This window comes from Xiphias gladius, chromosome 20, assembly GCF_016859285.1.
Source record: "Xiphias gladius isolate SHS-SW01 ecotype Sanya breed wild chromosome 20, ASM1685928v1, whole genome shotgun sequence".
Taxonomy (NCBI): domain Eukaryota; kingdom Metazoa; phylum Chordata; class Actinopteri; order Istiophoriformes; family Xiphiidae; genus Xiphias; species Xiphias gladius.
The window spans coordinates 21849900-21868196 of record NC_053419.1 but is presented as its reverse complement, the minus strand read 5'-3'; the positions used below and the strand labels follow the sequence as shown (position 1 = coordinate 21868196).

Below are 18297 nucleotides of genomic sequence, written 5' to 3'. Positions count from 1 at the left end.
CTCTTTCGAGCTGCAGATTCCTCATGGGTCAGCAGCTCCAAGTGAAGCAAAAAGGAAGGAAACAGCTGGTCCACCAGGATGGATTATTTTACTTCATTTTACTTGGTGTTTTGCAATCCCTTACGGACAGGAAAGCAACTACTCAGTAGTACTAGTCCACAGAAAGTATCAGTCTTTCAAATTTACGACATTTGCTGTTGAAAAGCTGGCAGCCACTCTTTCAAGCTGGTGGCACTCGCTGCAGTTTTCCCTGATTACAGCAGTTCATTTGATTCTCAGAATAGCAAGTTTTTCAAAGGATATTTATTAGCAACAGGCTGTTTTACACCAGCTGCATGTGGACGTGACTGCCGAGCAGCAGCTTCAGGGAGGACAGCCTTGGGAAAAGTCTTGCATAAGAAACCTCAGTGAAAGTTGGAGCAGAGTGTGACCTGCCTCATAAGCTTGCTCTGCCCTCTGCTGGTGGCTGGTGCTGTTATGCACACACTGTGGACAATAATAAAGTTGTGGGCGTGTGTGTGTGTGTGTGTGCGTGCGCGTGTGTGTCTGTGTGTCTGTGTGTTTGTCCGCGTGCATTTGTGTGGTTTTATCTCATCAAGGTGCAACAGCTGTAGCACTAATCCTGACATCGTGACATCCCTCACTTGATGACTTGGAAAGAGTCGACAGGGAACCAGGAAGAAGTTTTAAAACGTTTACAGGCTGCGTTTGTGTCTGCATATGTCATGTGCATATGTGAGGCTTGATTGGAGCGAAGCATTTAATGAACCTCCTGCATTTTCTACATGAACACTTTAATAATTCATCTAATGATAACCACTAAGCATTTTTTTTTTAAATCTTTCATTTTACTTGATTTCATTTCTTTCTAGTATAGTTAAAGTTGACTCCCTTGTTGATATTTTGTCACATTTTATGAATGTGGTTTTTAATTTCACTACAAAAAAACATTAAAACAAAACATAAAGATTAAAAAAGGCCAAAGTTTTGTACTTTTTCTTTGAGTTTAAATTACTGTCTGACAGTCTAAGCCCAATGTAATTTATTTTATTTAGTTTTAGTATTTAGTTCAGCATTTAGTTACAGTGAGTATACAGTGACAAAAGAATCTGTCAAATTTGTCTGCAGTGTATTTCCTTACAGTAATAATAATAACAGCACACAGCAGGTTAACAAAGTGAAAGAAGATTTAGGAAATAGCTCTCTCTGTTGGCTGATGCCAGTATCTACAGTCTAAACCTTTGACCTGCGACACTAAAAAAATGAAATCCCAACACTTTTCCCCGACTCTTTGAGGTCTGTGGAGCACATACGGGTAGAAATGGGAAATGGTTTGGGCTGAGAAGCGACAGAAACACTAGAAAATGCGTGTCCACACACACACACAGATCGGTGTGGACTCATGCATTATGGATACTACCTGCTTGCTTTTTTGTCCTTGCTGCTCTCTTGTCTAGACAGATGGGAAATATTTACCCAGAGTGGCTCCAATTTCCTCCTGAGCAGAAGAAGCAACAGGAGCACTACTGAATAGGATTTCAGTGGTCACACATACACAGCTGCTCCGTAACTTAAATTGGGCCAGTCAGACATACAAACATGTAGTCTTTTCCTGAGTAAGTGCATATTAATTTTATAATACTATAAGTTAATTAATCGACATTTTATATGAGCTCTGCTGTTCACATGGCCATATAAAATACAGTAGGTATGATTCAACCTTTTAAAACACACAGTCCCATCTGTGGGACGTTTTGGCCTTGGCAGCGCTACTTTAGGCGTGTTTTGGTCTGGATTCAATCTTCACACAACCTCGACATCGTTCAAATGACGTATTGCTTGAAAGCTCTAAGTCTCCTGATTCTATCTAGGCAAAGCATTATAGGATCCTCATATCACAGCGGCAGCTGTTGACACAGAATTGGTTCGGATTTGTTGCCGTGGCTCCAAAGTGTTTTCCACACAAAGGTCCTACTACAGGCCTTATATTCACGTTTTTTTTAATTATGTTTTTATAATTAGTAATTTTATAATCATTATATTTAATCAGTCTACAAAATAGAGAAAGAGGAATAAATTAACAGACTTCCAAAGTGTTATTATTGCAACTAAAGGTGTGGCATGGAGCCATTTCTTGTGCCTCCACAACACACATGGGTTATGTTTCAACACTAAAGAATCAGTGCCAAAACGTGACGGGCATTGCATTGGACTCCTCTTAACATTACTGAACCAACTCAATACTTTCAGCGCTATATTGTTTGTATAATCAATGTTCCTCTCCGGTATCTTTCCAGTGTGTAATTCCAAGGCTGACTGGACCGAGCATTGTTGCACACTATTACAATGATCCAGCCTTTATGCTCAACAGTGATCAGGACAGCTGTGCTGATAATATACTGTATTTTACTAAACTACACTTTTTTTTTGTTCAGAGTGATCCCGATCACTATTTTCTGTCTTTTCCTCTTTTGATGTCGTTGCAAGACTGTACATCGAGGTCCCCACCCCCCCCACGCAGAATAAAATCTTAGTATCATTGTTCAGGCTTCCCGAAGCTCCACTGAACAGACAGGCCTTCAAGTACAGAATGTTTGTAAAGGACCCTTAAATGACAGACTGTTACAAATTATATAATCAAAACGTACGGTCAGTCATCCTGATCTTCAGTGATGTGAGCTCTCACATCCGGTGAGGTGGATAAAAATAACAAAAAAAAAAAAAACAGTGGGTCAACCTGCAGATAGCCTGTTTATGAACCTCAGGAGAAAAAGCGGTCTTGTATCTAAAGGGAGAGAAATGTTGCTAGAAACTTAAAGAGAGCTGCTTGTTGGATTGGCATGCTAAACTGTTATTGATAAATAGCCAGTGTGGCTCCTTGAGTAAATTCCTAGTCCACTAGAATAAGCCAATGTCACTGGGAGTAAAGCTAGTGGTCATTCTGTGTCCAGTATACTGTGTCCAATGTGACCAGTAGGAGGCAGTGTGTTACTTTGGTTAAGTAAATTTAACTTTTTCACTTGCAGAGAAGCAAGATTTTAACATCCTCATGCTTTTCACCCGTTTGACATGTTGAAGACGTTCACCAGCACAAGAAACGATGATACCAGTAAGTAAAGCTTTTATTTTGAAATCTATTAGTAGTGGAAATAGCAGTTATTTCAGAGGGTTATGTTAGAATTTCCCCTGTGGGATTAATAAAGTACTCTATCTGTCTATCTATCTATCTATCTCTCTGTCTCTCTATCTATCTGTCTATCTGTCTATCTATCTATCTATCTAACTATCTATCTATCTATCTATCTATCTATCTATCTAGATCTATCTTCATATTTATCTATCTATTTTATATATTTTTACATTCACTATACAACGAGATACACTGCATCTGCTGTTGGGGTAAAAGAGAAAATGACAACAGAATCATTCTTTAGGTTTATGTTGGAATCATCCAAACAAGTCCTATCTAAAGAACAATTACCCAGACCCAGGGCTGTATGGTGGTACATATCAGGTAACTGGTGCAATAGAGGAAACAAAACTGCTTGAACTCTGGCAGAAAATTGTGTGTTCATGTAGGACCGCATTGCTCATAATAGGAGGGAAATAGAGAAAATAGGATTTTGGGGCCTCTAATATTAGATGTCATCACATGCCTATATTTGTACTTTAGTACCAGCAATACTGTCAGAAGTAGCTGTTATTCTTGGCGATGTTTGGAGTGTGCCTCAGAGCATGACACGCGAACGCACACACTCGCTTATTCACACCTGCAGTCCCCCATTTCAGTACTTTGTCATGCTACACTTGCTAAGCTATTTCCATAAATGATTTACAGAATCTGACTTGTCTCCCGAACGAGGATACATTGGGCCACTGAGCTGTGCGAAGCTTTATAATGAAGAGAAACCCTTTCAGAGCTGCCACAATAAGCCTGGCAGTATCCCAGCCTTAAAACTGCGTCACACGAGGAGCAGTATGACTCGACGCGAGAGTCAGACTCTAATTTACCTCCTGTCATTTACGGCTGACACATTCTGACTACTGTCTACAGTACAGTGGGGTCAAAGCTAAGAAAGTGTCTGGAAGTGCTAAATTCAAAGGGCTAAAACGGATTCTATAAAAGAAAAATGACCCCATAGTTCATCTGTGCAAGAAGCTTACTACAACCCATAGTCCTTAACCGTGTGTTTATTATTGTTAGTAGTTCACATTTTGAAATCCTCTTATTCGTTTTTCTTGCAGAGAGTTAAATGAGAAGATTAATACCGCTTTCACATCTGTCTTTTAAATATGAAACTAGAGCCGGCGTACAGTTAGCTTAGCTTAGCATAAAGACTTGAAGCAGGGGGGGAGTGGCCTGTAAAGCTCGCCAATGAACATGTTATATTTTGTTTGTTCTATCCATGCAAAAGCCGAAATGTAAAAATGAGAAGTTGTGCTTTTACAGGCAGTTACATGTTACGTTTTTGCTAAGTCCAGCTATTGCTTTAACAACCAACTGAAATTTTACATGCCTCAAATTAGTCACGTATTGTGCTGTGACTGGGGGCTAAAGCTTTTGGTGACAATCGTCTCTATGTACGGCAACACGCTTCCTCAGGCTCGAGAGTCTAAATCCGCGGTTTAACGTATTTCGTAATTAGGAGAAACTACCGCGTGCAAGCACCCACACCGGACAGATGACATCCTTAAAAGAAGACGAGTCCTCGGCAGGTTCACTGCGCCAGCTTGCAAGGCCTTGCCAGTGACAGAGCTGGCTCTTCTCTCCTCACTGTAGTAGAACAGCCCTCTACAGACACCAGCATCCACCACGCTGAAAGCACAGGGAGCATCCTCCATAGCCAGCATCGCAACGGAGGGAGAGAGAGCAAGCCCTTCCAGATCCAGGGGCATAGGCAGAGCCAGGTTTGGACCGGAGTCTCTATTGGAATTCCTCAGCACCTGCGCTCCAGTTAGCAAATACCATTTAAACACTGCACTATTTGGTTATCACCTGGACTGATTAAATGTGCAGATGGAATTCATACTCCGTGTGACTGTGGCCCTGAGGCCCTGAGACTTTTCGTAGTTTCATGGTTTATATGGCCGGTTTGCTTGTTGCAGTCCGTTTAAGTTTACCGGAAACACATATGTAAGATCACAACCAGCCAACGCTTATTTCACCTCACAATCGGAGGATGTCTTTAGTTCTCTGCACACTGTCTTCTCAGTATACAGTGCGTCAGGGTGGGTGGAAAAAATAGAGTATAGCAGTGCATGTGTGCTTCCTCTCCTCCCCCCAATCCCGTTTTAAAGACAACGGAGCAGAACGACAGCGAGCGGCGGCCTGAAATACAGCTCATTTGTCAGTGACACTGGAATACTTTGACCTTCCCAAGAAAAGCAGGCTTTGCCAACTCAGCGGTTTCCTTTCTAGTCAAATTACAGTCGTCATCCGCATGAGTGAGAATGGCTCCCCTCATTTCGACGACTGAGAAGCACAGCACACAACAGGCAGTTTGCCAATGATGAGCTGAGGCATAGCAGGAGACCTATGGATACTTCTGGCCACTCTGTAAACGCTTTAAGTCAGTAAATACTGGACGAGGAATCCCAGTTGCTCTTCCTGCCGTCAACCACCCCACCACACCAGCCCACTTTAAAAGGGTTTTTTTTGTGTGTGTGTGTGAACTCTTTCCTTATCCTTGTTGAGGGTTTAAGGACAGAGGGTGTCTTATGTTAAGATTGTAAAGAACTCTGAGGAAAATTCGTGGTTTTGGGCTTCATAACAACATGGACTTAATTTGACATCCTGTCACTTTTCTTGTTTTTTTTTTTAATATTCACTGACTTTTGACATGCTGTTTATACATAGCTGCTAGCAGCATTGGTGCAAATGTGCAGAGTATAGCTAGGTTGACTAGAAGCTAAGGTTGAATAAATAACAAATGGCAGCTGTGCAAAATACAAGAACTGTCAGTCTCTGTTTAAAAAAAAAACAACCAAAAAAACCCATTTGATTACTCAGGGCTATGAATAAACAACCAGTAGGCTACACTGCTGCACTGTCGTCAAATATGATGTTCCTCTCTTTCTCTCTCTGTTAATGTCTGTGATGTGCCCCCCCCCCCCCAACAACAGGTTAGGTGTTACGATTTCACCTGTCTAGCTGATCACACTGTAATCACTACTGCTGATCGAGATTTTTCTCCTTATTGCTGTTGTTCAGCTCAGGCTGCCTTTGGACTCGGTCACTATCAGCGCTAGTAAAACAAAAAACTATACGGTGCAATGTAGGAACAAACCAAAGAGAAATACAACGAGACAATTCGCATCTGCATTTATTTCAGATATGACCAAATGTACACAGTGGATCACAGGTGCTACTAACATCAAGGAGGGATCTGCTCCACTTAAGTGTCCCATGCCGCCTTACTGGCATGACTTAAGTCAATACTAGGGCTGGTACTGTCATTAAATGTAACGCAGCCACCGTTAATGTCATTAATCACCCCTGTATGTGACAAGTCAAAATGTCTGCCATGAGAAAGGCCTAAAGGGACAGTCTACCTCCCTCCATGGTGATGAACATTTCAGAAAGCAAAAAAGAAACTCATTAAACAACTGTAATTTTACAGTGCCCCATATTTTAAATATACTGTGGCGGTTTTGGTAGTTAGCAAGCTTAGAGGGTAATTACACTAGCAGTGGCTCTGTCGCATTTAAGTGACTTGAGAAACCGTGCAAGTCAGACACGGTGCACATTACCAGGGACCTGCAACTGGCAAAATCAGATTCATGACACTGGTGCTTTTTGGCTGTGACATGTCAAAGTGTCAAGTGTGCAAAAGGTCTATCCATTGACTAATAATAGCACTGTCATTTGGAAGATAAAATGTAAAATGTATAATATGTAATACGTTCTTAAACATATCACTGATTTATACTGCTTACATACGATGGAGCACTGTTGTGAGCATGAGATAAGTGACCCTAACTCATTATATCCTGTATATTCTGGTAGAAGGCTAACTATGGATTTTCTCTGAGAAACTGTGCTCTTACCACTCTCCTTGTCCCTGTGGATGACACAGGCTTTGACTATTAATAAGCCACAACACGAGCCGTATGCCTTTGCACGAGCTTCGACAGCACACTGGTCTTGAGGAAACTTGTGGGGGAAAACTAACAAACTGAAAAAAGACTCCTCTCATAATGATTCTCTTCCACCGTCATTCGCTGAATCAGTCACTGGAGTATGTACTGAAGGTGCAGACTTTACTTGCAGCAGCTCCGAATCAGAAGTCCTCCTCTCCTCTTATAAACTGTCAGCAGTCCTCCGAAGGTTAAGAGGCATCTGCAGATCCACAGTTCACATGCAGTTATACGAAAAAAGGAAAAAAAAGAAAAGGAAATTCTGCAAATTTATAGACCCACAGCTTCTTCTTCTCGATGATGCATGTATATGTACAGTGTGTGAATATGAGTGCATAAACATGCCTCTGACTGTGTTCACTCAGTATAGCCTAAGAGATACTATATAAGATATGCCATAGAGGCTTTTCTTCAGTCTGCAGTTGGACCCTTTCAGTTTTAATCTTAATTAAATAACACAGAGGACCAAGACCAATAGCTTGGGGGCATACACCGACACTTTCAATGACATTGTGCTGGACCGTTACCAGGATGGTGATAAATTCCATATATTCAGTTACTGTAAATAACCTGATTTCACTAAGACGGTCTCTTTATCCTACAGTGCGTGTCTGTCCATGGTGTGAGGAAAGCTGAAATCCTGACCTGCCACAGGGCTACAAACTCCACTTCACAGTTTCTAAATGGCATCACATTTACTTTTTAGTAATAATCTTTTGCCCAGTTGTTGCTATGAATGACCTGCTTTTGTCTTTTCCTTCTAGTATGCTTGTATTTTAAAATGTACTTTTGAATCTAATATTCAAAAATACATGGCCAAATGTAAAATTTATATATGGATTTAATTTCGAATAAGTTGTCCAAACAACTGTCAGGAATGTGAATTACTGAATAAATAAAAGATGGCTTGTGTGGCCATGTCATTTTTTTACGTTTTTACTTTTTTAAGATGAAACAGAGCATTTTTACATGTTTTTACTTTTTAAGATGCCTCTAATTTATGAAGTTTGCTAATTGATCAGCTTTGCTGTTGCTGCTTGTCTTGCTAGACTTATAAATTAGGGTTTCAGTTATTTTTTGGAGTATTGGGGGTGACGGAAAAAGCTGTAAACAAAACTCTTGACGAATTAGAACTTTAAAGGCTGATATGGTGAGCGTATTAGCAAACAATTGCCAAAGTACGCATCCAGCAGACATTTCACGACATTACCATTCATTTGGAGTTGTGATGTATGTAAGATGAATCTAGCATTCACTCTCCTTTTAGCTCCGTTTTGGTCTTCACCAAGTCCTAAAATAAGTATCTGGCTCTTTGGCAACTAAATGCTCCACTATGTTCACCAGCTAGTCGCCAACTTCTTCTGTCTGCTGTTTGGTGAGTTTATTACGGCTTTTCTGCTGAAAACCGCTGCCTGCTGTGTGGGAAAACGAGGTAGATGAGAATGGCGAGACAGAAATAGGGAAGGCGTGGTTTATAAAACCAAAACAATGAGATGGAAGATGCTAAAATGCTCCGAAGAGCTGCAGGAGCTGAACTGGTTGATAATTCAGCGTTTATCAATCTCAGTTACCCCTTTGCATATATTATTGTGATCCATTGTTAATATAACAAATGTTGATTATGCTGCGTTAACAGTAATATACAGTACTTGTCAGTAACCTACATAGAGTAACATTATACATTAAAAGTGGAACCTGACTCCGGCTGATCCCATAGTATTTCAGGGAGAAAGATAAAATGTTTAAATTGTGTGTGGATTGAATATTGAAATAGGTAAGTGAATAATGACTCAAAAAGCTCCTGAGCTGGTCATTTTATGGTGTGTTTCAACCGTGTTAATTTGGCCATTTTGTTCTCTAGCTTGTGTTAGACATTTCTAGCACCTACTGGACATGGAAGGATCAAAAATACTCTATAATAGGTATAGAGCTGGATAGGATACCACTATTAGTGTCCTTTCTGCCATACTCTGCCGCAATCGGTAAAGTGTTTGCTCATCTGGGTGAGTAGGAAACTGGAGGTCTGGTGATTACGCTGGGCCAGTAATGGCTGCAGTGGGCCTGGAAGCACCTAATATTACAGTAAGTACAACAAAAGCAGCCCAGATGGATATGACAAAGCAGTGTGCAAACTAATAGGACGAAACAGTGTCCTCTCCTTCCTTTGCACAAACTAATGGCTGCTTGTTATGGAAGTAATTAAGAGAGGGATTCATTTATGGCTTTAACCTGTCAGGTCAATCCAGATGCATAGTTGAGCCAGGGATACACTGTAGCAGCCAGATTCACCACCCGAGGAATCCCCAGCTGTGAGTCATACACGGGTTTATTGTTGTATGAGACATGAGGGAGTGGGAGGGAAAGCTGCCCAGCAGAAATCTCTGATTCCCTTCACTGCTCATCTGCCTCATTTTTTGAAAAAGGAACCCTCAGTGTAGTGGAAATCAGCTCTGATCAACGTCAACGAAGAGATGTTGACACAAAACAAAGACAGCTCACAATATTTCCATCGCATACATCTTTTTTTCCCACCTTTCACATGTCTGGCTGAGCATTTTTAAGTGTCATATAAGCTCCTTTTAAATATATGCCCTGATTTTGTTTCCTCCTTTGCTTTTTTTCTTTCACCCTTAGTATGGGCAAACCTAGCTCGCGCTGCTATTCTCGGCAGCACTTTGAGATCTTTGAAAGGTTCATTCTGACATTGGCGCTCAATAGGTTCACAGCCAACATTTCCAAGTATTTTTTTGTCACATTTATTAGACATCAGTGCAACATAATTGCGTAATTAAGTCAATGTAGTTTTAAATATGATGCATACAATATATTCCCCTTACATTGTTGGGTTGGAAATTGTTGGCAATTGTTCTTTGAGGACTGCATTTTCAGACCATCTTTCAGTAAACTGTAGCCCCTCTCAAAAACACAAGAGTTACAGAAGAGTTGATGGATACGGTTAATTATATGACAATATTTTATTTCAAAGAAAGTTTCAAAAGGGTCAAAGCTTGGGAAGATGTTGCCTCAGCTGTAGAAGGACATTGTAAATACAGCCTTCTTGGGGTATTGTTTATTAACTACTGGCCCATGTAGAGATGCACTTCTGGTGTGAATAGCTCAGCTGCTAATTGTGCACATAGATCACGTATCCATTCCATTTCTGGCCTCAACATACCCTTCAGCATTTAAGGACACCCCCCAGCTCATTGCCTTTTGGGGATTTTTGGGAAACTTCCTAACCACCCCAGTGACCTTGGGTAATGCAACCGGCTTTGTTTTAGAAAAAAGTGGCACGGTGAACGATGAGACTGTGTCTATCAGGTAAGCAGTTTTTATCATTATTTGAGAATTACTGCAGAGTTATGGCCCACGTTCTGTTGATGTCTTCACCGCCATCGTTGTCACTGCCATATGGTCTGCAATAAATAAAAGGAGCGCTCCTGATGTACCGGCAAGAATGTTAAAGCTCTAAAGCACATTAGAGCATAGCCTTTAAAGTACAGGCTTTTTATGCTCACACATCACACGTTCAAAGCCATGGTCGAGCAAATTGGATCAAAATGTGTTTTTGTCCAAGTTCAAACTGGCAATTGACTTGAAAATCGTACGCAATATCAGAGATCCTTGTAATAAGGTGTCCTGAGTGACTGTGAGTAATATGTTGGGCCTTCTGGAGAAACATTGTCTTTCACTTTTACTCCAAGATTACTTTTACCAACAACACCAACAATGACCAGCGAAAGGTCAGGAAAAATCAAGTGTATTTATTTATTAAGTTAGTTAGTTAGTTAGTTTTTTATTCATACCATAAGGGTCAAACGTGTTAAGTGTGTTACTTCCCTGCAAATTGGGACTTTCTTTCTGTGCCACAGAAATGATCTATAGCTGTCTTGTTCTAAATTTGGGTTTGCACCACGAAAGATTCTCTTGCAGATTACAGTATTTTGTTCACCAACGCTGGCTCTGACCAGCGTTAGTGAACACAATGATTGATCGTTGGTGGTTGGTGATTGATCGCTGGTGAGTAAACAAGTCCTGGAGGCTATCGGAGTTTAGAATATGTTAGCGGCTCTGTCTAGCTCTTTGTTGGATCTGGGGAAGTTTACAATCAAGCAACTCCACCCAACATTGGCAAAAACTTTGCTTATATCCACATTGTTTTCTCAAGTAATGTTAAAAGTGAAAACAGGCTAATGAGCCAAATAGGGTTATATTGGAATGGAACAACAGTCTAATCTTACATTTTTCATGCATGTGCTACTAACTAGCTCTAGACTGCAAAACAAGAACAATGCTGACTTCCATGTCTTCTAGATGGATCATCAGCTGGGGATGATGCCAACTTTTATCCTGGGACATGCAGGCGTAGCCTAACACTTTTAGCACAATATCACGTATGTAGCCTTTATATGCATATTTATGACACCTTTTAAAGGATTTTTGTTTTAAATGTCAGCTGCCTGGGGACATTAAAAAGTCGGCCAGAGACACTGTCACCGACCAACTCATTAACTGACTTTGAAACTGCTTATGTGCTGTGCAAGAACTAGAAAGCTTGACAGACGTGGCAGTATAAGGTTGACAGGGCTTAGAAAAGGGTTAGTTTCAGCTGCAATCCATTTATTCTGTCACGCGTTGTCTCTCAGATCACCTTTACAATGCTTCTTTTCCCCAGTGACAATGAGGACCAACGTACGGTGACGATTACAGTGATCCTCCTGACTGTGTACCTCCACTGTCTCCTTCTTCACTGTCTTCAAAGATGACTCTGCTGTTTTTCCATCTACCTCTTGCTGAGTCACAATGACAGAAGAAGTACAATGTCTTTGACACTCACCAGGAAATTGGCCAGTGACTCTGGCACAATATGACTGCAGATTGCTTTTCGCCTGTTGTTCCTCTAAGCCGTTGCCATATGACATCAGTAGACCGCGAGGTTGTTAGAGGAGAGCTTGAATAGCATCGTAATAGGATTACCCTTGTCATATGCAGTTATTTCCGGTAGAGCTCTGCACTGTACTACTGGCCCCTGTGCATTGATTCAATTACATATATACATAAAAAACTCACACACCACACGAACACACAAGGGCAAACACACGCTTGTAACAAAACGTGTCCATTTATGATATTCACACACCACTGCTATAACCTCTTTAAAAGGTGGTGGCTGACAGGAAAATATAAGTAATGGATTGAAAAGTGCCTTCCCTCTCCACTGGCTTCTACCCCTGATGTTAGACAGTATATCGCTCCGTTTTCTGCTCCCACTTTGTTTACCAATCTACCACTGTTAAGCATTTGTGGTCTCTTTTTTAACCCCAACCTTAGGTTCTCTTGTATCACTTTCTCGTCTCCCATGGACAATAAATCAAACATGAATCCTTGTGAGTGATAATCAATCATTCATAGTGCTGCTGTCACTCTACGCTTCATATTTCACCCTGAGGTGTGCAACCTTCTTGACCAAGCTCTCCTGAATAATATCTAGCCAAAAAACGGATTCTAATTCAATCGCTGAACAGGCTATTCAATTGTCAGTAATCGTATTAACTGAAGCTCCTGTGTTTGTGAAGTGAGTACAGGTCAGTATACAGTTTAAGGTGCAATACATTTGAGGTGAGGGGACAGTATTTAAAGTCAAACTGAAATTTGAATTCTCCTAATTTTTTGTGTTGGGAATTATGAATTGTAAATATACTGCAGCCATTGTACGTACTTTTCCATTTTTTAAGATTTGCAGAGACAGGATTCCAGTTTATATTAGATTATGAATAGTAAACACCAGTAAACACCATGATTCATTTTTTTAGAAAGACTGATGTAAGAAATGTTTAATGAGAGATCGCACCGGCTTAGAAAGGCTATTGGAAACGACGTCAGGACTGTGACTTTAGTCCATAAACTTTTTACAAAACTTTTTTCCCATTTTTCAAAGATGCCACATAAAGTTGGTGACAAATCGTTGAAAATTTCAGCTCCTCTGTTCTTTTAAAGGGTTTAACATTTGGGAGGATCATTGGTGCTTTTAAGTTTATGTTCCACTTGGAAACTGAAAGCTAGCAAGCTAGGCTAACTAGCCTTCACTTGGAAAGCGGAAGCTACTAAGCCGAGTGCTAAAGTTAGCACTGATTCCCAGCAGACGTTACTTTTCGTTAATGTTATTTCAACACCTGCTGAGTAATTGGCAGCCACTGCACCCTCAGTGCTGTGGTTGGTCTTCATTATAGAAAGGAAAGGAGGGGGGCTAGCTAGCATCGGCTGTCTCTCTTTCATGGGTCCAGATGTTGTGATGGCAGATGACCACACTGTCAAAACTCAGAGCAATTAATAATGCTTGTCCTGTAACCTCAGCACTCCAGACATTATGTAGTGATTCAAATCCTGACACAAGTCGATGCACAGAGTAACATATGGAGTCAGTCAGAACCAAAAATTCATGCCCCTTGGAAACACTACAAGGCATTAACCCTGCAGAAATGTTTTGTGTATTTTTATGTTTGTGGTAATAAACCCCATCTGGTAACATCGACTCATCACTGTAATATGGAAACTCTCGTTAACGCTCATTTAGTGGCTTTTAAAAGCTGTTTGAATAAGAAGATAAAGAACCTACATTCATCTGCTTGTCAGGCCTTGTTTAAGGTTTTAACCTTTCTTAAGGCTGCTATAATCAATATCTATATATTAACAATGGATCAAACGACTATTTATAATGTGAAAAGGTGTCACTCATAGTGATGAGCCCAAAGAGAATTATCACCCACCTCTGCAGTTCAGCACAGCTCTATTGTAGCATCTTTCAGTTATTTTTATTTTTATTTTTTTTTGGTTTGACAGCCCACAACTTTACTGGACGTTTTGAATCACTCTCAGCACTGTTATCGGTCTATTTTTCCCGGTGCAGCAGGCAGCTGTTTTCAGCGAGAAAGCTCGTATACTACCGGCGCAGCACCAAAGGGCATACAAAGTTAACGATGAGCCAGTGAACATAGTGGCGGAACAAAAACGCAGCTAAAAGGAGAGTGAATATGGATTTGCAAGGTGGCCAGAAACATGAGTCATCGCTCTGTGTCTGCTGGATGTGTAAATAGGCAAATCTTTGCTAACGCATTCCCCATATCAACTTTACAAGGTCATAATACAGCCTAATGCTGTAGGAATTGCATTTATAATGGGCAAATCGGTATTTCACTATTTACGTCCAAAGCCAAACATTTGGTGCCAATGCAGGAAAGTAGGGTGCCCCATACGGGGAGCAGGAGACCAGCGTTTGCGTCCTGTCACAGCTTCTATTATTGACAGTAAGTTTATTAGCCATAATCACGATCTTACCTTACCCGTTGCCATACCATAGCTGCAATGTGCAGTCGCAGTCCAAAGCAAGAGTATGAAAATTGTGGCATTGGATGCAGGGAAACCTTGGCATCAAACATAATTCAGTAATTCGCAGAATCTTTTAATATTGACATTCTTCTCTGGTGACAGGTTTCGATAATATGTCAGTGTTGTGTTTATGGCTTTTTTTGCTTCCCCCCAGTTGCCAAAAAAAATCGATTAATACAGGTTTAAACTCGATAAGCCGTCATAATACTTTCTCTTCCTTTCATGAATTGCTCCTTCTTTATGAGAACACTTCTGAAAGGTCGTTCTTCACTTGCTACCGAACACATTTTCAGAGTGAGGTGACATGTGCTTTGGCTTTAACGTTATACAGTTAGTATGACAGTGTAATCAAGTGTGTCTGGATATGGAACAATATGTGGAGGAGGAGGAGGAGGAGTCATGCACAGGACCGGTAATGAGACAAACTGATTAAAAACAAAGGAACAACACTGATGTCGGATGGATTTAACTGGCCAGGTTGAAACAGACTGAGAGGAAAAAAATCAAGAGGTGGAGGAGATAAAAACAGAACATATTATATCATAATTTCTGTACTGGTGGCAAATGTTATGTACAATAAGACTCAGTGTGTTAGTTCTTTCTTTCTTTCTTTCTTTCTTTCTTCCCACCTGTCTCTTCCCCCAACCTCTGGCTGACAAGGAGGGGCAAAACAATTAACATCACTGTCACTATCCATCTATTATCCTCCATCCTAATGGAAGATGACAAATTATGTAATGCGATATAGGATGCTATGGCCCACTTCCTAAACCCTCGTGCGTGTGTGTGCGTGTGTGTGTGTGTGTGTGTGCGTGTGCGTGTGCGTGTGTGTGTGTGTGTGTGTGTGTGAGGGAGTAGGAGGGTAAGAGAGAGGGAGATGGAGCGAATAGGGCAAAGAAGTTTCCACCATTCACCCTGCAAGTGGTTTTTACAACTCAGATATTAAACTGGCCCTTTGCAGTTTTGTGTTACTGTATCTAAGGCATCAGAGGGGAATCGCACGGATAAAGAACAACATTCACTTCAGTGGTCACTTGACATAAAATGTCATCAGTATAACTTGCTTGACAGGGAATAAACGACAAGTGGAGTGAGGCTACTGTGAGGGCTGCATGAGAGGCCCAGCACATTGCCGCTGTTATACTCGCAACCATCTGAGACAGAAGCATGGGTGGTTCATCCATGTTACTGTGGATTGTCCAGTGATAGGGGGGTGCTGTTTCTGGGGAGAGATGTTACCGTAGAAAAAATGTAGAAAAATGTCCTGAGAGTTGCACAGCATGAAATACTCGAAACATTTAGAGGTCCGCACCCCATAGACACCTCGGGAGAGTAGCGCTTGAACTTGTCTTTACGCTAAAATAAGCTAAACTAAGCTCAGCAAAGCTAAGCTAAGCTAAAGTAAACTAGGCTAAAATAAGCCAAAATAAAATAAGCTAAGCTAAGCTTATCGACTCCTAGGTCCAGCTTCATAGTTGATGCACAAACATGAGTGTGTTATTGATCCTCTCCTCTCACTCTTGGCAAGAAAGTAAATAAGCATATCTCCAAATAATGTCATGCTATTTCTTTACAGGTTCCTGCAACAGTCACTTCCTGCAGAACGTTTCCTGAAACCTTTTCCAGGTAGCTCTTACCCCCTGACTGTTTTGCCCTGACTGCTCTACTCTCTCCACCTCTTTCCCTGTACTTCACATTTAGCAACTCCAGAGGATGTTGCACAAGCAACCCCCCCCCCCCCCGAGTTTTATGAATAACCATTTGTATATCAATTCTGCTCTTGTCTGTGCTCGCAAAAACTCCGACTAGTCCACAGGTCAACTCTATAACCTGAGTGTGATCACATGTTGCGTTGACTGATGTGCCCCGGCTATACTGCTGCCCACACTTGCCTCATTACATTAAGTTTCACATGACACTCACTCAAGCACGCACTTGACAGCATCTATACGCCCACATACACACAGATGTCACTTGCAGTGCTTGTAGGTAGAGACCTCCAGAGATGGTATTTTTCTCTTTGCCGATCTTTCATTTGTTCAAGTGATGGCAAAAGAAAGGGAACGACGGTAGAAAGGTTACAGCCCCGAAGCATTTTCCAGCATCATCAGGTTCATGTCATACAGGGTTGTTTGGTTCTTTTAATGCTCAGAAAAAGAGACTGTGAGACTGTATTTGTACCTGCATGGAGAGGAAACAGTTATTACTCAGGACAATGATAATGGTTAGATAGTAAAGTAAGATGATGGTAAGCGGTACAATAAAGGGAATTTCTGATACTCAACCAAAAAAGTGTATCTGATTGCTTTGTGCTTGCAGATTCTCCGTTCCCCTATGTGATCAAACCACAATATAATGTCACTTAAACAGTCCAGTGTCATAATACATATATATGGTGATGTAGCTCGGAAATTTTGCACCAAAGCATCGGGTAGTAAACTAATGCAAATAGTAAAATGACCAATAGTTGGTTCCGAATCAGTTATGTTGTATAAGAAACAAACAAACAAAATTTCATGCCTCTAAAATAAGCTTTTGCGTCATTTCTTCTCCGAGGAGCAAAAGGACTTGACTCTTTGGCATTTGCAGAAGGTTTGTAGACAAAAGTATCTGCTCCCAGTGGGGTTTGGAGACGTGACACATAAAAGATCACAGGGCAAAGGCAAATCAGGCTGTTGTCATGGAACTTTCCGGGATACAGAAAAGGAATAGATATCAAAAACGGCATTTCCACCGGCTCATTGACTGTATTTATTTTATCCTCCATCACGGTCGGCGGAGCTCAGGTGTGCCTGCTGATCGAAAGCACTCATTATGGTATTGCTCTGTTTTTTATATTTGCAGACACAGAAATAAACGGTGACATACTAACGTGTGATAACAAGGAACGGCACTGAGGCTGCTATTATTGGGATCACTGTGACATGCCTGAAAAACCTCAAAAACACACACATTTCAAGTAGAGCCACAGAGGGATGCTTTTATTAACAAGAAGCTGCAAATTTCTTTTCACACATAGAATAAATCCAACCATAATTCCGCCTCTTAACTCCTCCTCTCCGTCTTTGAACGTTGCCGCCCCCCTCTGAACTGATAGCCCTCCTCTCATCCTCCCGCAGGCTCCTCCTCCTCCTCCGCCGCAACCCTTCACCCCTATGTGTTGAGAAATGTGATTAACCTTGCCTTAACCTGCCAGGAGGATTCCAGATGCCATTTGTCTTGTTACTTAACACACCGCTCAACAGAACCTCGACCCTCCCAGGCTCTTTCACGCAGCTCTATTGGAAGGTGGAAGCGGCAGCCGGAGATGAGCCCACTGCAGCCTGTTGGGCCTTATAAGCAGCTCTATTGACCAGCATCTAAAAGAGTTAAAAGGAAGTTTGCTGTTCTGAGAGTAAAATCGTATTCGTTGTTGACATCATCAAAGCAAAATCGTAGCTCGTAGCTAATGATTTTAGTAAAGTTTAGTATGTTAATTCCTACCTGGACTGGAGCTTGTCCATTACTTTGTATGAATCAGTCTTTTTCCCAAGAACTTACTCAGTGGTTTGGAAGTCATGGTAAAAACAGGTAATTACCTACCTCCCAGAATACATTTTTCAAAGGTGTATGTGTGTTTGTGTGTGTGTGTGTGTGTGTGTGTGTGTGTGTGTGTGTGTGTGTGTGCAATGTACGAGCAGGAAGATGAGTAGAGTGTGTAATTACAGGGAAAACCAAGTAGTGCTTCCTGACGCATTCTAAAGCAGCCCTTTTAAACAACTCCCTTTGTTTTTT

At 41.2% G+C, this 18297-nt stretch overlaps 1 protein-coding gene across 1 annotated transcript in view; it reads left to right on the top strand.

Moving 5' to 3' along the window:
- The first annotated feature begins 3036 nt into the window (after positions 1 to 3036).
- The window catches only part of LOC120806833 (synaptic vesicle glycoprotein 2C-like), a 55766-nt gene continuing 40505 nt past the window's right edge, over positions 3037 to 18297 (top strand). Inside the window, exon 1 of the mRNA XM_040158306.1 lies at positions 3037 to 3109. The gene's annotated coding sequence lies outside the window, so the exon portion shown is untranslated. The remainder of the gene's footprint in view (positions 3110 to 18297) is intronic.